The sequence below is a fragment of the Podarcis vaucheri genome, assembly GCF_965113315.1.
Source record: "Podarcis vaucheri genome assembly, chromosome: 7".
Lineage (NCBI taxonomy): Eukaryota > Metazoa > Chordata > Lepidosauria > Squamata > Lacertidae > Podarcis > Podarcis vaucheri.
The window spans coordinates 97763705-97781349 of NC_138765.1; the positions used below are offsets into that span (position 1 = coordinate 97763705).

General features: G+C 42.3%; 1 long non-coding RNA gene across 1 annotated transcript; it reads left to right on the top strand.

Annotated features, from left to right (window-relative positions):
• Positions 1–8257: 8257 nt before the first annotated feature.
• On the top strand, positions 8258–15313 carry LOC309538098. The gene is made up of 5 exons (XR_014222105.1): positions 8258–8396; positions 11479–11624; positions 13665–13804; positions 15126–15203; positions 15299–15313. It is a non-coding gene; the product is annotated as an uncharacterized lncRNA (long non-coding RNA).
• The last annotated feature ends 2332 nt before the right edge of the window (positions 15314–17645 follow it).

The following is a 17645-nucleotide window of genomic DNA, read 5'->3' on the forward strand; positions in this document are numbered from 1 at the left end:
GTGTTTACAGGCTATTTAGATCATGTTCCCACTAGTGAGAGAATGTGGCTTTAATGAGCTGCTAGGAACTTTGGGGTGGTGGTGGTGAGGGAGATAAAATGGTGCTGAGCTGTTGGGATTTGTGGAGAGGGTGGAGATGATTGTGCTGAGATTATTGTTTGAAGTGCCACTTGGAAATTATATGCAGTATGGTACAAGGAAATATTACAGGGACATGCTGCACAAACTAGTATTTGGAATCCTTGGGAGTTGCTTGAAATCGCCATCCTTTGTACACTGTCAGCATGCGGCCCTTTCATGCTATTCTTGGCCCTCCTCCTCCCCCCCAGCCCAGAATGGAGAGAGAGCTGTGAAAGGCTTGTTCCTTTTCTACCAAGCAGGTATTCATCTTTCACAAAGCAAGGTGGGCTTTGATTAGTACACGCGGGGGCTGCTCCAAATGTCACTTGATAAAATGGAATTGAGAAGCTTTACTTCACTTCTGTGCATGGAGATAAGCCTTTTCCTCCTGCATCCTGCAAAATAACTTCTCTCTGCCTTGAATGAAAGATTTTCTGCTTAGGTGTGTTTAGCACTGGCTTCTAATATTGAGATGGAAGCCAGACAGTAGGCTTGGAAGAGAGAAAATGTATTGGCAAATACAAGGCAACATTACCTAAGTATTTACGGTTTTTGTCAAGGCTTGTAATAACAGGACCTAACTGCCTTAAAGAAAGAAAGAAAAGAAACTAGCTGGGGCAATCTCAGATATGGAAGAACCTCATTTTTGTGGACAGGCATGATCTCTCATCACAGATCTTCAAGAGTTTCTGTTATACTTGGCTCCTGCTGTTGCTTGTTCCACTTTGCAACATGGGTGGTGTGTGAGAGAGAGAGCTTTCATGGGCCTTGTATATCGCAGTTTGAGTTTGTACAACTGGGTTGGGGATATTAGGGAGCATCTGCCTGAGCAGTTGATGTTAATGACCAAACAAAATAAAACAGGATGTAATTTTTATAATTGCACCCTGATGCAGGCATCCAGGAAGCAGGATGCAGAGCTGGGAGGGAGGGAGGGGCAAGACCAGTGCTGTCAATGTGAAGGAGTTACCTGCACTGCTATGAACATTTATAGTAGAGTATCATGCTCTGGAGGACTCAGGTTCAAATCCCTCTTGGCCATGAACCTCTCTCGGTGGCCTTGGACCAGCGTCTCTGCCTTTGTTTGGCTTAACAATCAACTCTGTTGGCATGTATATTGTTCTGAACTTATATGAGTGTATTAAGTGCTTTATGCTTAGTCAGATCATTGGTCCATATAATCTAGTATTGTCTACTTCATAGCCAGTACTAAACATAGACATACAACTTACAAATGAAGCATCTTACCCAGTGGCCAAGGCAGCTGACTGCAGATATTCTGTTGCAGGTAGTTCAATGAAGCTGGGATGTATTTTTCAGCCTGTTTTGGATTGCCCACCCCTACCCTTCCAAAACATCAGATTTGCAGCTTGGACATATTATTAGATCTGGCTCTGTCTTTGAATGCCCAAGTGATATCTGTGGCTTTCCATCAATATGACTCCTCCTGGACAGAAATAGTATAGCCACTTCTACCCCTTGCAGTGATCTGTGTTCAGTGGTGCCATCAGCAGAGGGGAGTGGGCAGAGGCCACCTGGCTGGAGCCAGCCAACCTCTGAGGGAGGCGGAAAGAGAAGGGGAAGCATAGAAAGTGGGGGAATAAAATAGGAGGGAGGGGAGGACAAAGGGGTAGTTGAACCTAGAGCAGAACGTCTCACAAGCACCTCACAGGAAGGAAACCAAAACCAAAACCAAACCTAAATAAATAAATAAATAAATAAATAAATGGGAGGAGGAGGAAGCCAGAGAGGGAGGGAGGCAGGCAGCAAAGTGGAGCAAGGCGAGGGTGTGTGGAAACCTGGATAGGAGTGGTGACAGCAGGTCAAGGCTCTCGCAGTGTCCACTGTGCTCTGGCTCAAAAAAGCACTGTGCACTCATTTCTACTTTTTTGCAGAGCAGGGGGACATGATGCCCCTAAATCGCTGCATCAATGGAATCCTGTGTTTTATTTTGTCTTCTGTGAGCCAAGGTTACTACTCTAAAGTGAGATCATTAAAGCTTCAAAATTAAACAGGAAATCTGGTCTGTAAACACTGTTGCCCCTTTCCCATTCAAAACATGGCCAAAGAAGGACCTCTCCACTATTTTGGAGGAAGTGTAAGACACTTTTCCCCTTTCCTGTTTCTGCCTGTGTTTTGTCCTCGAAGTCCCTGGAACCCTAGCTTTCAGAATTCATCTTCTCCATTAATCTGTCTAAAACAGAGCAGCCCCATGATGTGCATAGCCTCCAACAGGGACATCCTATTCAATTATTATTATTATTATTTCATTATTTATACACCACCCACCTGACTGGGTTGCCCCAACCACTCTGGGTGGCTTCCAACATATATAAAAACACAATAAAACATTAAACATTAAAAATCTTCGCTGCCTTCAGATATCTTCTAAAGGATGTGTAGTTACTTATCTCCTTAGCTCAGGAATCGCATAACTCTATACCCTCCAACATTTCTCCAATGAAAATTGGAATGTCCTAAGGAAAAGCAGGATATCCTGGGATCAAATCAGAAACCAGGATGGCTTCTGTAAATCTGGGACTGTCCCTGGAAAATAGGGACCAATGGAGGGTCTGAATGTGGACTGTAGTCCATACAGAGAGAACCCCATCTCTGATTATAAGAGGAGCCAAGTGGCCATTCCTGCTTCCAGTCCTTTAATGAAGCTGCATGCCCTTTCTTTCTTTCTTTCTTTCTTTCTTTCTTTCTTTCTTTAGAGGGTCTGTTAAACTTGATCATCAGAACCCACCTATCTTTCGTTTACCATTACCCAAAAGTTGCCTGTACTCTTTATCTGCATTGGTGTCTGCATTCTAAGAGTTATGACAGAGAAGAAAAATCTGTGGGTCATTGTTTGCAGCTATGTTTGATTCTAAAGAGATGTTGCTCAAGAATTCCAGCAGCTTTTGTCCATTCCTCTACAAAATTGGGTTTTTACACCTTTACTTCCTAGATGTATAATAGAAGTGAACTTTTAAAGGAAGAAGTTTTTGGATTTTGGTTATAAAATTAAGGAAAAAGAGCAAAATGAAGCAGGGCAAAGGCTAATAGAGTTCTGCCAAGAGAACAAGCTGGTCATCACAAACACTCTTTTCCAACAACACAAGAGACGACTCTACACATGGACATCCCCAGATGGGCAGCATCGTAATCAGATTGATTATATTCTCTGCAGCCAAAGAAGGAGAAGCTCTATACAGTCAGCAAAAACAAGACCTGGAGCTGACTGTGGCTCAGATCATCAGCTTCTTATAGCAAAATTCAAGCTTAAACTGAAGAAAGTAGGAAAAACCACTGGGCCGGTAAGATACAATCTAAATCAAATCCCTTATGAATACACAGTGGAAGTGAGGAACAGGTTTAAGGATTTAGATTTGCTGGACAGAGTGCCTGAAGAACTATGGATGGAGGCTTGCAACATTATACAGGAGGCAGCAACGAAAACCATTCCAATGAAAAGGAAATGCAAAAAAGCAAAGTGGCTGTCCAATGATGCCTTAGAAATAGCGGGGGAGAGAAGGCAAGCAAAATGCGAGGAAGATAGAGAAACATACAGGAAATTGAATGCAGATTTCCAAAAAATAGCAAGGAGAGACAAGAAGGCCTTCTTAAATGAGCAATGCAAATAAATAGAAGAAAACAACAGAATGGGAAGAACCAAAGATCTGATCAAGAAAATTGGAGATATGAAAGAAACATTTCGTTCAGAGATTACCATAATAAACCAGAGACCAAATTGCAAACATGCGCTGGATTATGGAGAAAGCTAGAGAGTTCCAGAAAGACATCTACTTCTGCTTCATTGACTATGCAAAAGCCTTTGTGTCGACCACAGCAAACTATGGGAAGTTCTTAAAGAAATGGGAGTGCCTGATCACCTCATCTGTCTCCTGAGAAATCTCTATGTGGGACAAGAAGCTACAGTTAGAACTGGATATGGAACAACAGATTGGTTCCAAATTGGGAAAGGAGTACGACAAGGCTGTATATTGTCTCCCTGCTTATTTAACTTATATGCAGAATTCATCATGCGAAAGGCTGGGCTGGATGAATCCCAAGCCGGAATTAAGATTGCCGGAAGAAATATCAACAACCTCAGATATGCAGATGACACAACCTTGATGGCAGAAAGTGAGGAGGAATTAAAGAACCTTTTATTGAGGGTGAAAGAGGAGAGCGCAAAATATGGTCTGAAGCTCAACATCAAAAAAACGAAGATCATGGCCACTGGTCCCATCACCTCCTGGCAAATAGAAGGGGAAGAAATGGAGGTAGTGAGAGATTTTACTTTCTTGGGCTCCATGATAACTGCAGATGGTGACAGCAGCCACGAAATTAAGAGGCGCCTGCTTCTTGGGAGGAAAGCAATGACAAACCTAGACAGCATCTTAAAAAGTAGAGACATCACCTTGCCAACAAAGGTCCGTATAGTAAAAGCTATGGTTTTCCCAGTAGTGATGTATGGAAGTGAGAGTTGGACCATAAAGAAGGCTGATCGCCGAATAATTGATGCTTTTGAATTCTGGTGCTGGAGGAGACTCTTGAGAGTCCCATGGACTGCAAGAAGATCAAACCTATCCATTCTGAAGGAAATCAGCCCTGAGTGCTCACTGGAAGGACAGATCCTGAAGCTGAGGCTCCAATACTTTGGCCACCTCATGAGAAGAGAAGACTCCCTGGAAAAGACCCTGATGTTGGGAAAGATGGAGGGCACAAGGAGAAGGGGACGACAGAGGACGAGATGGTTGGATAGTGTTCTTGAAGCTACTAGCATGAGTTTGACCAAACTGTGGGAGGCAGTGGAAGACAGAAGTGCCTGGCGTGCTCTGGTCCAGGGGGTCACCAAGAGGCGGACATGACTAAACGACTAAACAACAACAACAAGAGCATTCTTTGTTTGTTTTTAAAAGTATGTGTTGGGGCAAGTAGACTTAAAAAGGTACTAAATGAAGTAATTCATAAGGACCAAGCAGGCTTTCTCCCAGGTAGACATTTGTTTGACAACACTAGGAATATTATCGATATTCTGGAACTTTTACAAACAAATATTAACACTAAAGCAGTGTTAATCTTTATTGATGCGGAGAAGGCTTTTGACAACATTTCTTGGAAATTTATGAAGAAAAACTTGGAAGGGATGGGAGTGGGACGGGGGTTTGAAAATGGAATAGAAGCAATTTATTCAGAACAAAAAGCTAAGTTGATAGTGAACAATGTGGTGACAGAAGAGTTTCATATTGAAAAAGGAACACGGCAGGGGTGCCCCCTTTCCCCTTTATTATTTATCTCAGTCCTGGAGGTGTTGCTGAACATGATTAGGAGGGACCAGCAGGTACAAGGAATACGGGTCGGAGCGAAACAATACAAACTGAAAGCTTTTGCAGATGACCTGGTCTTAACATTACAGGAGCCAGAATCTAGTACAAAAAGAGTTTTAGAACTGATTCAAGAATTTGGTCGGGTGGCGGGATTTAAGTTGAATAAACAAAAAACCAAGGTACTGGGAAAGAATTTAACATCTTTAGAAACAGATGGGTTTCAGAGGGAAACAGAATTGAATGTGGTTAAAAAAGTGAAATACCTGGGGGTCAACTTGTCTTCCAAAAATTTGAATTTATTTAAAGACAACTATGAAAAATGTTGGTCGGAAGTGAACAAAGATCTAGAAATTTGGTCAAGACTGAAACTTTCCTTGTTAGGCCGAATCGCAGCTATAAAGATGAACGTTTTGCCAAAAATGCTGTTTTTGTTTCAAACCTTACAGCTCGTGGACAGAGTGGAATGTTTTGGAAAGTGGCAGAAGGATATTTCAAAGTTTGTCTGGCAGGGCAAAAAGCCCCGAATAAAGTTTAAAATACTAACTGATGCAAAAGAAAGAGGGGGGTTTGCCCTGCCAGACTTAAGGTTATACTATGAAGCTGCAGCCTTCTGCTGGGTGAAAGATTGGATTCTGTTAGAGAACACTGATGTCCTAGATCTGGAAGGTTTCAATAATTCGTTAGGATGGCATGCGTTTTTGTGGTATGACAAGGTTAAAACACACAAAATGTTTAAAAACCATATTGTCAGGAAAGCAATATTTATGGTCTGGACAAAATATAAGGACTTACTTGAAAGTAAGACTCCGAGGTGGTTATCACCAGTTGAGGCCAAGGCCCGGAAAAAACCCAATATGGAGGCCAGTTGGCCGAAATATTGGGAAATAATAGAAAACATTGGAGGTAATTGGAGATTGCAGAGCTATGAAAAATTAAAGGATAAGGTGCAAGATTGGTTTCATTATGCCCAAATTAATGAGGTTTTTAAGTTGGATAAAAAAACAGGATTCCAGGTGGAAAAATCGAAACTTGAAACAGAGCTGTTAGAACCAAAGACCAAGGTATTATCGAGAATGTATAACTTGCTGCTTAAATGGAATACCCAGGATGAGACAGTTAAATCAGCCATGATAAAGTTGGCTCAAGACATTGGGTACAATATTATGTTTGAAGACTGGGAAAGGTTATGGACCACCGGTATGAGATTTACAGCATGTAATGCCCTGAAAGAAAACATTATGAAAATGATATACAGGTGGTACATGACCCCAGTCAAGCTTGCTAAGATATATCATCTGTCTGATAACAAATGTTGGAAATGTAAGGAGGCTGAAGGGACATTCTTTCACCTTTGGTGGACTTGTCCAAGAGTGAAGGCCTTCTGGGAAATGATCTACAATGAGTTAAAAAAGGTGTTTAAGTACACCTTTCCTAAGAAACCGGAGGCCTTCCTCTTGGGCATTGTCGGCCAAGGGGTGTTAAAGAAGGATAGAACATTTTTTATGTATGCAACTACAGCAGCAAGAATCCTTATCGCCAAATATTGGAAGACTCAAGATTTGCCCACACTGGAAGAGTGGCAAACGCAACTGATGGACTATATGGAATTGGCCGAGATGACTGCCAGAATCCGAGATTTGGGAGAAGAAACAACTGAGGAGGACTGGAAAAAATTTAAGGACTATTTGCAAAAATTCTATAAGTTATATGAACTATAAAAATTCGCATGATTTGGAAAGGTTAGCTCCAGCAATGAGAGTTGATGATATTGAAATTAGACAACATTAATGAAAGAACCAATGTTTAAATGTTTAAATAAGGATAATATATGTGTTTATAGAGTAATTGGATAATAAGTAATTTAAACTTAAAAGGCAATTGAAAGTATAAAAGAAACACTTGAAACAAGGTTATAATTTGCAGACAAATTTATTATAAAGATTGCATTGTGCGGGAGATGTGGGGAAGTCCGTTGGAGGATTGAAACAAGCTTTGGAAAAATCAGTTTTTCTTTTTTCTTTTTCTTTCTTTTCTTGTTTTTCTTGTTTCTTTGTACTGATATCTATCTGGAAAAAAGTAATAAAAATATTTTTTTTTAAAAAAAATAAAAGTATGTGTTGGATGTCCTCCCTGAAGCATGGATGCCACAAGTTAGCAGAGGCAGCAAGAGTTTGTGGCCTACCTGGGGAGGAGGATCGCTGGACTTGGCTTTGGCAGTCCTGCTTGCCACTCCTGTGCTGCACTGGTGTGCCAACTTGCTGGCTCAGTGGACAGGCCACCCCAGGATATTGGAGGTGGGGGCAAATCTGCATGGGCTGGAGCTAGAGGCAAAGCTGACTTAGGAGGACACTGTTATAGCTTAGTTGGCAGAACATTAGACTCTCAATCTCAGGGTCAGGGTTTCAAGCCCCACACTGGGCAAAATATTTGTGCATTGCAGGAGGGTGGGCTAGATGACCCTCGTGGTCCTTTCCAACTCTACAATACTGTGATTTTATGATCTCATGTTGGCACACTTGCCAAAAAAGTTGGCCATGCAGTTGGATATTGAAGGTCCTTGTTTCAGTCCCTGGTGTCTCCAGTTAGAAGGATCAGGTAGCCAGTGATATGAAGGACCTATCTCTGAGACACAGGTAAGTCTACCTGGCAAGATGGACAAAATGTCTGACCAGTATAAGGCAGCTTTCTATGTTTCCACTGTGAGCTCTTTGCAGCAGGACCTTGTGGAATCGAGCTTTCTTCCTTTCTGGAAATCCAGCTCCTTGGGCTTATTTCCAGAAAGTTCCAAAGTGCAATTCTCTGCAAATGAATTTTCTAATATGCTGCCTTCAATCACTCTCTTGTAGTGTGTGCTGTATTTATGGAGTTTAAAGATAAACCACCCCAAAACACTTTTCCTGCTCCGAGGGAACCACGAGTGCAGGCACCTCACAGAATACTTCACCTTTAAACAAGAATGTAAGTATGGGATGACTGGGGTAGGCTGTGCATCTGGTTAGGAAAAGCTATGGATGTTGGTGTGAAAGCATCCAGTATGTCCTTGCCCTCCTCTCCTTCAATATGCATGGAAGGGGAGTTTTAAATTCCACAGAGCAGAGAGGCTGTGAGCACTGTTCCTATGGCACTGTCTCCCCAGCAGTCTGACTCCATGCAAGTTGTCCCTCCCACTCCCATCAATTTAGGGATCCAACATGCTGTAATTATAGCCAAGAGCTTTCAGTTCCAATTTGTGCAGCTGGAATCAGAGTTGGATGGAAATTGAGGGCTTTCCCTTTTTAACACAGATTGAGTGAAACCCAATCACCTCATGTAAGTGTGTGTGAAGTTAAATGGGCAGACCTTTGTTAGTTTTTTATAGACTGAATGGTGATGGTGCAGAGGGGAGACTGGTCACTTTGCTTCTCAGTTTCAGAATGTCAGTGCTAAAAGTTAGTTTTTCTCCCTTCATTACAGTTCCTCTTCTCATTAAATATGTTGTGCTGGTTCTCTGACTGTCCGTATCAACTTTAAACTCTGAGACTCTACATTTAAGGCCCTCATCCTCCCACAACAGTATATCCCTTTTCTCTGTCATCCATTACTTGCCTTGTACCTCCTTATCACATTTGCCCTTTCTGCCTTGGAACACAAGTTCCCCTGTTTGAACTTCCCTGCTCCTTTCGGCTCCAGGCTCCCATCAGCTCCTGGAAAAGGAAACAGGAAGGGGCAACTGGCAGACAGATCAACAGCTGTTGTGTAGAACGTCTTGTTCATATTTCTTGTACTTGTTTGTTCTCCCTTCTCTCTCCTAATACCACGCCACATCTGAGGTGCATGTTTGCTTTTAGCTTTTACCCAGTCCATGTACAGTTTGCCTTATTCCAGGAAAAGCTGGAAGTACAGTGGCCATATGTGCAAGAGAGCCTCATGTTTTGGAAGTAATTGTAAAGATAGTCCATATTCTTATTTTAATCCTTCAGAAGCTTAATTTTCAAGAAGTAGTGCATTTTCTAAAAGGATGATGCCATAACCAAAAGATACAAGCCCAGGTATCTGGATTTGTATTGTCGGTCATCATTATGCTTCTAGAGTACCGTATTTTTTGCACCATAACACTCACTTTTTTCCTCCTAGAAAGTAAGGGGAAATGTCTGTGCGTGTTATGGAGGGAATGCCTACGGGTGGCATGCCTACGGATTTTCCTCCTCTAAAAACTGCGTGTGTGTTATGGTCGGGTGCGTGTTATAGAGCGAAAAATATGGTATATACAAACTTTAATATATACATTATGTTGATTAGCCAGGTACTTTATGGGAAGAAATCTTTCTTTGTTTTGAAAGCTGCCCTTGGCTTTAGTTGCCTTTCTGGGTCTTATAATCTACAGAAGAGAGTAAACAACACTTTTAACACTATTTATGATACCAATATATATTTCAAACAGTGAAAATCGAGACAAAAAAGTTGTTGAGCTTTTTTGGCAAATTCGCAAAAAAAGAGAGAAGCATTTGAGCTATCTTTAATCTCCAAAAATTGCACTGCCAACGTGGGTTGCCATACGTCTGGATTTTCCCAGACCTTTTTGTGATTTCCACATGGACACTGCTTTCGACTGCAGTATTCCAGATGTGTTCAGGAATTTCCAGACGTATGGCAACCCTACCAGTATATTGATTTGTGTTATAAGAGCTGTAAGTTGAATAACTGGTGTCTGGACTGACTTTAGTAAGTCACTTGGGAAGCCTCTTTGTCTAAATGTTTTAAATAAATTTGCAGTCTTTGCAAGGGCTGCTTTTCATGACAAATTTTAAAGATACTAATTCACCTAATCAGTTGTATAAAGATAATATAAGATGTATAATACATATCTAACTTAGAGCAGGCCTAGGAAACCCTAACTACTTCCAGAGTCTTGCCATGTATAGTTGCTTTCTGCAGGAAAGCCTTGCTCAGGACAGTGGTTTTGAAATTGTTTCTTGGAAGCTCATCAGATTCTCCTCAGTGGGAGAATCAGTCCAGGTAAGCAAGTTTTCCTGGAAGATGGCTTGTCCCATCTTCTCCTGCAATGTGCAGAAGCAGGACTAGAGAGCATAGGAGCTAACACTTAGGGGTCAAGATCCCTTTGCCCACCCAATAAAATGTTTGAGGGGGCCAGGCACCCCCCCCCCAAGTTGATGGGCATTGCCATTCAAATGGTGTGTGTGTGCTGTATCATTGATTGATTGATTATGTGGGGCTTACCTGCCCCCCCCCCAATATTCTATTCAAGTTGGTACCCGTGCTAGAGAGTACGTTCTGTTGTTCACTCCCAGTTCGGAGTCCGAAATTTCCAGGACATACAGTTTTCTGTCTAGATATTCACTGTTTGAAATATAGCAACTCTATGGTGAAGCCTAGCATAAAGGTAAAGGTAAAGGTACCCCTGCCCGAACGGGCCAGTCTTGACAGACTCTGGGGTTTGTGCGCCCATCTCACATCTATAGGCCGGGGGCCAGCGCTGTCCGGAGACACTTCCGGGTCACGTGGCCAGCGTGACAAAGCTGCATCTGGCGAGCCAGCGCAGCACACGGAACGCCGTTTACCTTCCCGCTGGTAAGCGGTACCTATTTATCTACTTGCACCCGGGGGTGCTTTCGAACTGCTAGGTTGGCAGGCGCTGGGACCGAACGACGGGAGCGCACCCCGCCGCGGGGATTCGAACTGCCGACCTTTCGATCGGCAAGCCCTAGGCGCTGAGGCTTTAACCCACAGCGCCACCCGCGTCCCTAGCATAGATGGCTACAATTCTATGTGAACTACATGTACACCATAGAACATGTCCAAGAATCTTCTGCAATGGACAAGGAGTCTACAGGAGATGTACTGCAGTTCCTTGGCAGACATGTTGGTGTGGAAAGTCTCTGAAGCAGGAAAGGAGGAAAAGTCCTGGCTTAGAGAGAGGAAGAGGCAAGGCAGTTGTATTTCTTAAGTCCAGATGACTGGCAGTTTTCTGGGAGCCTTTTTATTTTTTATCTTTTATAGTTTGCACAAGTCATTGCCGTTCTCTTGCTTCTGTTTCCTGCAGGTCGAATCAAGTACTCTGAGCGGGTGTATGATGCATGCATGGATACATTTGACTGTCTTCCTCTTGCTGCCCTTTTGAACCAGCAGTTTCTGTGCGTGCATGGAGGGCTGTCTCCTGAAATCACATGTCTAGATGATATTAGGAAAGTAAGTGGTGCCTCTTTCTTTTCCCTCCACACCTCCCCTCCATAAAACAGCACAGGTATCGTAGTTCCAGTTAGGGTCTTCTTGTAGGCTTACCTGTCCCCATTCTGACAAGGTTCCACTCCAGGGTATGTTTCCCCACCACCTTTTCTTTTAAGGCTACCTAAGACTTGTTCCGTGTGCTGCGCTGGCTCGCCAGATGCAGCTTTGTCACGCTGGCCACGTGACCCGGAAGTGTCTCCGGACAGCGCTGGCCCCCGGCCTATAGATGTGAGATGGGCGCACAAACCCTAGAGTCTGTCAAGACTGGCCCGCTCGGGCAGGGGTACCTTTACCTTTAAGACTTGTTGAAGGGGCTGCCAGGCATAAAGACACGTACACTTCTCTCTGATCCCAGGCTGAAGTTCTGTAGGGTTGACAGTGGTGGAGGAAGGGGGGCGGTGGGGGCGGGCCGCCCTGGGTGGCACTCACTGCGGGGCCTGCAGAACGCCTGAGCCACACGTCTCTCCTGGGAGCGACATGCAGGCTCTGCTCTGCCCAAGTGGTCCGCCTGCTGCCTCCCCCCAGCTGTAGGGCGGCTGAGTGGGAGGAGGCAGGCAGACTCCGGAGGCCCCATGGTGTGCCCTGCCCCGCCACGTGGGCGGCTCACCCCAGGTGCCCGAGCGGCTTTTTTCGCCACTGGGTCGAAAGAGGAAAGGTGCCAACAGGGAACTTGTGTGCGTTCGCGGCATTCACCCTCCTTCCTGGTAAGCTGAGGCTTACTCTCTGGTTATTTTTCCTCCATGCACCCTTTTTCGTGCCCTGGTGAGATATATGCAGTTCTGTTATTTTCTGGTGCCTGCCTTATGTCCCGTCCCCGTCCCCCCTTCTATGTATAAAGCAAAGAAGCGTGTCACATAACGGGGAGATTCCTGAAGGTAGCAGAAGGAGACTTGCAGGGACTCGGGAAAGCAGAGTGCCAAGCCCTGAATCGCTCCATGGGGGCGGAGAAACAGTCAGGGAGGTGGTTTAATTTTCAGGACGAATTAAATAAAATTGTGGTCTTCGTAGAATTATAGAATTGGAAGAGACCCCGAGGGTCATTTAGTCCAACACTCTATTGTAGCCAGAATCTCAACTAAAGCATACACACTAATTCAATGTACTGATTTTGGGGTGGGGGGTGGGGGTGGGAAATAATCACAATAAACATGAACAAACTTTAACAGTCACGGCCTTCCCGCCCTCGTTATGCCCAAACCCCACTTCTTTGACAGTGTCTATGAGCGTGACTTTCTCAGATGCTTGTGCATTTTAATTTATGCATTATATATGTCGCCTTTTATTAGCATGGTCAAGGCCAGAGGAGATGGGGGGCAGACCGCCCAGGGTGTCATCGCTGAGGGGGGTGACATTCGGCATGACATACGCCATGACTCCCAAGCCTACCCTGAGCCATCGATGGGGGAGGGGGTTTGACAAAAAAAAAATTGCACTTGGTACCACCTGACCTTGCTAGGCCTCTGAGGGTTGAACTTCTTTGTGTATGCTGGTTTATGAACATCATAAAGATTTGGATTGGATTGGAACTTCTTTGTTCTCCTTCAAAGACAAATTAAGCAGTTGGAAAAAGAAATGTGTGTTGCCTTTAATCCAGGGTTTCTCAAACTTGAGTCTCCAGCTGTTTTTGGACTACAACTCCCATCATCCCTAGCTAGCAGAACCAGTGGCCAGGGATGGTGGGAGTTGTAGTCTGGAAGCAGATGGAGGCCCAAGTTTGAGAAACTTCTAATCCTTACAGAGATTGAATGATTAAAATTTTCTTATATCTTGAGGGGGGAAGTGGATTCCCTATTCCTAAGTCTTCCACGCTTAGAAATCAGCACTCATATAGGCAATGTTTGTTTCTTAGATGTGACATCATATACTATGTTGATCTAGCACAGATGAGGTTTTTTTCTCATGCACCTTATTTTGGCATGCTCTTAATAATGAGTTCCCTTAATTCTGTATGTTTATATCAATTATCTTTTTGGGGGGCTTTTCTGTGTGTTTGCCTTTCAGTTAGACAGGTTTAAGGAGCCTCCAGCCTTTGGTCCAATGCGTGACCTGCTGTGGTCTGATCCATTAAAGGATTATGGCAATGAGAAGACACTGGAACGTTTTACCCACAACACTGTTCGAGGTTGCTCCTATTTCTACAGGTAGGAAACATTTCAAACACAACCCTTGGTTAAGTGAAAAGGTAGTAGTGTGAAGTCCCAGTTGCTGTGCTCAAACCACTCTGTTCCAGGGCTTTGAGTGGGACTCTGTCCCACTTGTGATTGTTGCTGTCTTAAAAATACAACATGTATTACTACTGAATTCCCTATGAATTTTCCCTCATGTAAAACCGAACAGCCATTCGTTTGTGGCTTTCTGAGTTGTTTACAAGGTCAAAGATGTGCCTGAAGGATTTCAGAAATACTAGAACAAGTTTGTGTGGACTTATCAGAACTTTAAAACTTGCCAAGCAAGTTTTATTTAGCAAAGCAATATATCTTGAATCTGAATGTTATTTGCTTCACAAGTCCCTCTGAATGTTTATTTGGATGGCCTCAGGATCACCACAAATTCCCAGTTTCCATAAATGCTAGTTTGATTTCTAGGTGCTTAGCAGCCCTAACAATAGTCAAGTTTTGTTGTAGCCCTAATTTTTTCAATACAAACATCAACTGCAAAAGACACATACAGCAAAAACCATAATAACAATAATAACACAATTTGACAATTCAGATTTGAATACACTGATATACCTATGACTACCCCTTTTTAATCAATATTTTCCCACCTCTCTCTCCTTCCCCTACTTCCCACCACTATCTGCCTTATCGCTTAAATATTTGTTCCAGATTTCTTCATATTTATCCCTTCTTATTTTGCGACGACATGCAATTTGTTCGTATGTCCATATTATCAATCCATGTGCTCAATGGAATCTTTTTGTGGCTCTTCCATTTCATCAAAACAAGTTTTTTTGCTTCTAATATAGCACAGTACATCCATTTTTTTGACCCCTTGAAATCTCCCATGTTTCTGGAATATAATTTAGAATTAAATTCAGTTCCCCTAAATAACAATTTATTTTTATTACTCTTGCTATAAATATCCTCGCCTCGCACCAAAATGATCTTATCGGGCAGTTAATCAGCATATGTACTAAGTTCGCATCTCCAGCATTAAATTTTATTTTTTTAAAAAAGTTTTGTTGTAGCCCTCACCCTCCCTCAGGCTGTGTAGAAAGTTGGAGTTGGACTGTGGAGATGTAGGTTCAAATCCCTATTGAGCCACAATGGGGCAAGTCAACCTATCTTCAATTCTTTCAACCTAACCTATCTTTGCAAGGTGATTAGAATAATTTGGGGCAAAAGTGGAATATTCCTAACTTGTATATCCTCATCCCTCTTGGGAAAAAGACAGAAAACAAATGTGATGATGACTGCCTTCAGCGTGTGTTAATATTGCTTTTTAAAACTTCTTTTTCAGTTACCCTGCAGTTTGTGAATTTTTGCAAAATAATAATTTGTTATCTGTGATTCGAGCACATCAAGTCCAGGATGCTGGGTAAGTTCAGAGTCACTATTCTGGTGCTGTGTTCAGCAGCTTTGTTGTCTTTATGTATTTGCAAAAGCCTGCCTATGTTCTGTTCACTTTTCCAGGTACCGAATGTACAAAAAGAGCCAGACTACAGGCCTTCCATCCCTAATCACAATCTTTTCTGCACCAAATTATCTAGATGACCATAACAACCAGGGTAAGATTTTGACTGTGCCCAGGATGCCAATGTGAGGTTATTATGAATTCTTTCCTGATGTCCACTTTTAATAGAATCTCTAGCTCTTGCTTACCTTATCTTTTGCTTCTTAATACTTTGTTTCTTAAAATGGACGTGGTTTGTGCTTGGGCATTCTGCCAGAAATGTTGGGTGCCCACAGATTTGCAGGAACAATTCCATGTAAGCGGGGTACAGAAGATGTGTCATCTGAGAGGGATGGTTGGGATTTGGAGCAGCGGTGTCTGCATTCAAATCATTGCTCATTCAGAGGTTTACTGTGTGGCTCAACCTTACTTAGCTATCTTACTATCTTTTTTCCCCCAAATAATTTTTATTAAGTTTCCATATACCATATCAATCAAATCATATTAATTCTTCCAAATCATACCAATACAAATCATAAAATCCAAATCCAATTACAGTGGTGCCTCGCAAGACGGAAATAATCCGTTCCGCGAGTCTCTTCGTCTAGCGGTTTTTTTGTCTTGCAAAGCAACCCTATTAGCGGCTTAGCGGATTAGCGCTATTAGCGGCTAAACGGCTATTAAAGGCTTAGCGGATTAGCGGCTAAAAGGCTATTAGCGGCTTAGAAAAAGGGGGGGCGAAAAAAAATCGGAACACTCGCAAGACGTTTTCGTCTTACAAAGCAAGCCCATAGGGAAAATCGTCTTGCGAAGCAGCTCAAAAATTGAAAACCCTTTCGTCTAGCGGGTTTTCCGTCTTGCGAGGCATTCGTCTTGCGGGGCACCACTGTATTTTGCCAAATTATAAATTTTTGTGGGGGGTACCCATGCTTCAAGATCGGTAGGAGTCCAATCATCTTATATTTTCTGCTGCTTTGATAATCATTATTTAATAATGAAATTGGTCTATAGTTCTTTACTTCCGTAGTGTCCACCTCTTTTTTAGGAATCAATGTAACATAGGCTTCCTTCCAGGTATTAGGTATCTTTCCTTCTCTCAATATATTGTTCATAACCTCTCCCAGCACTGGTGATATTTGGTTAATTAATATTTTATAATATTTGGCCGGAAGACCGTCCGGTCCCGGCGCCTTCCCAGCTTTCATCTCTTTGATAGCCTTTTTTATCTCTTCCTGTGTTATTATCTCATCTAGTGCTGCTCTTTCATCTTCTACAATTTGTTCCAGATGGTGTTTTTGCAAAAATTGATCTATTTCTTGTTCTGTTTCCTCTCCTCTTTTATACAAATCCTTATAATATCTTTGGAATATTCTTTTTATTTCTTTTGGTTCTTCCATAATCATATCTCCTTCTTTTATTTTACTGATCGTACTCAACTTCTTCCTTTCTCTCAACTGTCACGCTAGATATTTCCCTATCTTATTTGCGGACTCAAAGTTCTTTTGATTCATCCTCTTAATTTTCCACTCTATCTCTTGGTTAATTATTGTAGCAAATTTAGCTTGTAATATTTTTAAGTTCTGTTTTAAACTCTCTTCACTAGGGTTAACAGTTAATTGTCTTTCATTTTCCATAATCTGTGTTAAAATCTGCTCTTTCTTTTTTTCCTTTTCTTTTCTTAGTTGGCTATTTTTCTGAATCAAAAAACCCCTCATGACCGCTTTTCCTGCGTCCCACACCGTCTCTATGGAAGTTTCTCCATTTAAGTTCCACCTAAAGTATTCTTCAATTGTTTCTATAGCCTTATTTACTATCTTTTGATCATTAAATAAATATTCATTCATTCTCCATCTGGCTGTTTTAACCTCTCTACCTTTTAACTCCATGGAAGTTGATCAGATAAAGTTTGAGGCCAAATTTCAGACTTAATTAAGTTCTGTACCAATTCCCTCGAGACCCAAATACTGTCTATCCGCCCTCAGCTCTGATTCGGATTTGGAAAAAAAGTGAATTGTTTTGCAGTAGGATTTTTAAATCTCCAAGCATCCGTCAATCCCAGATTATTTACCATGTCAAAGAAAGATCGTGGTAATTTACCTTCTTTCCCATCTTGTCTTTTTGTTAATCTATCCGTATTCGGCGTCACCACCCCATTAAAATCTCCCATCAGTATCATTTTCTGATCCATCCATTCCATTAGTATATTATCTAATTCCAAAAAGAAAGCTGATTTTTTTCTCATTCGGGGCATATATTCCAACCACAACTATTTTTTCTCCATGAAAGACCATCTGCACCACCACTACTCTCCCATGTTCATCTTTGTACAGTAATTGCGGATCATATTTTTCCTTTATATAAATTACT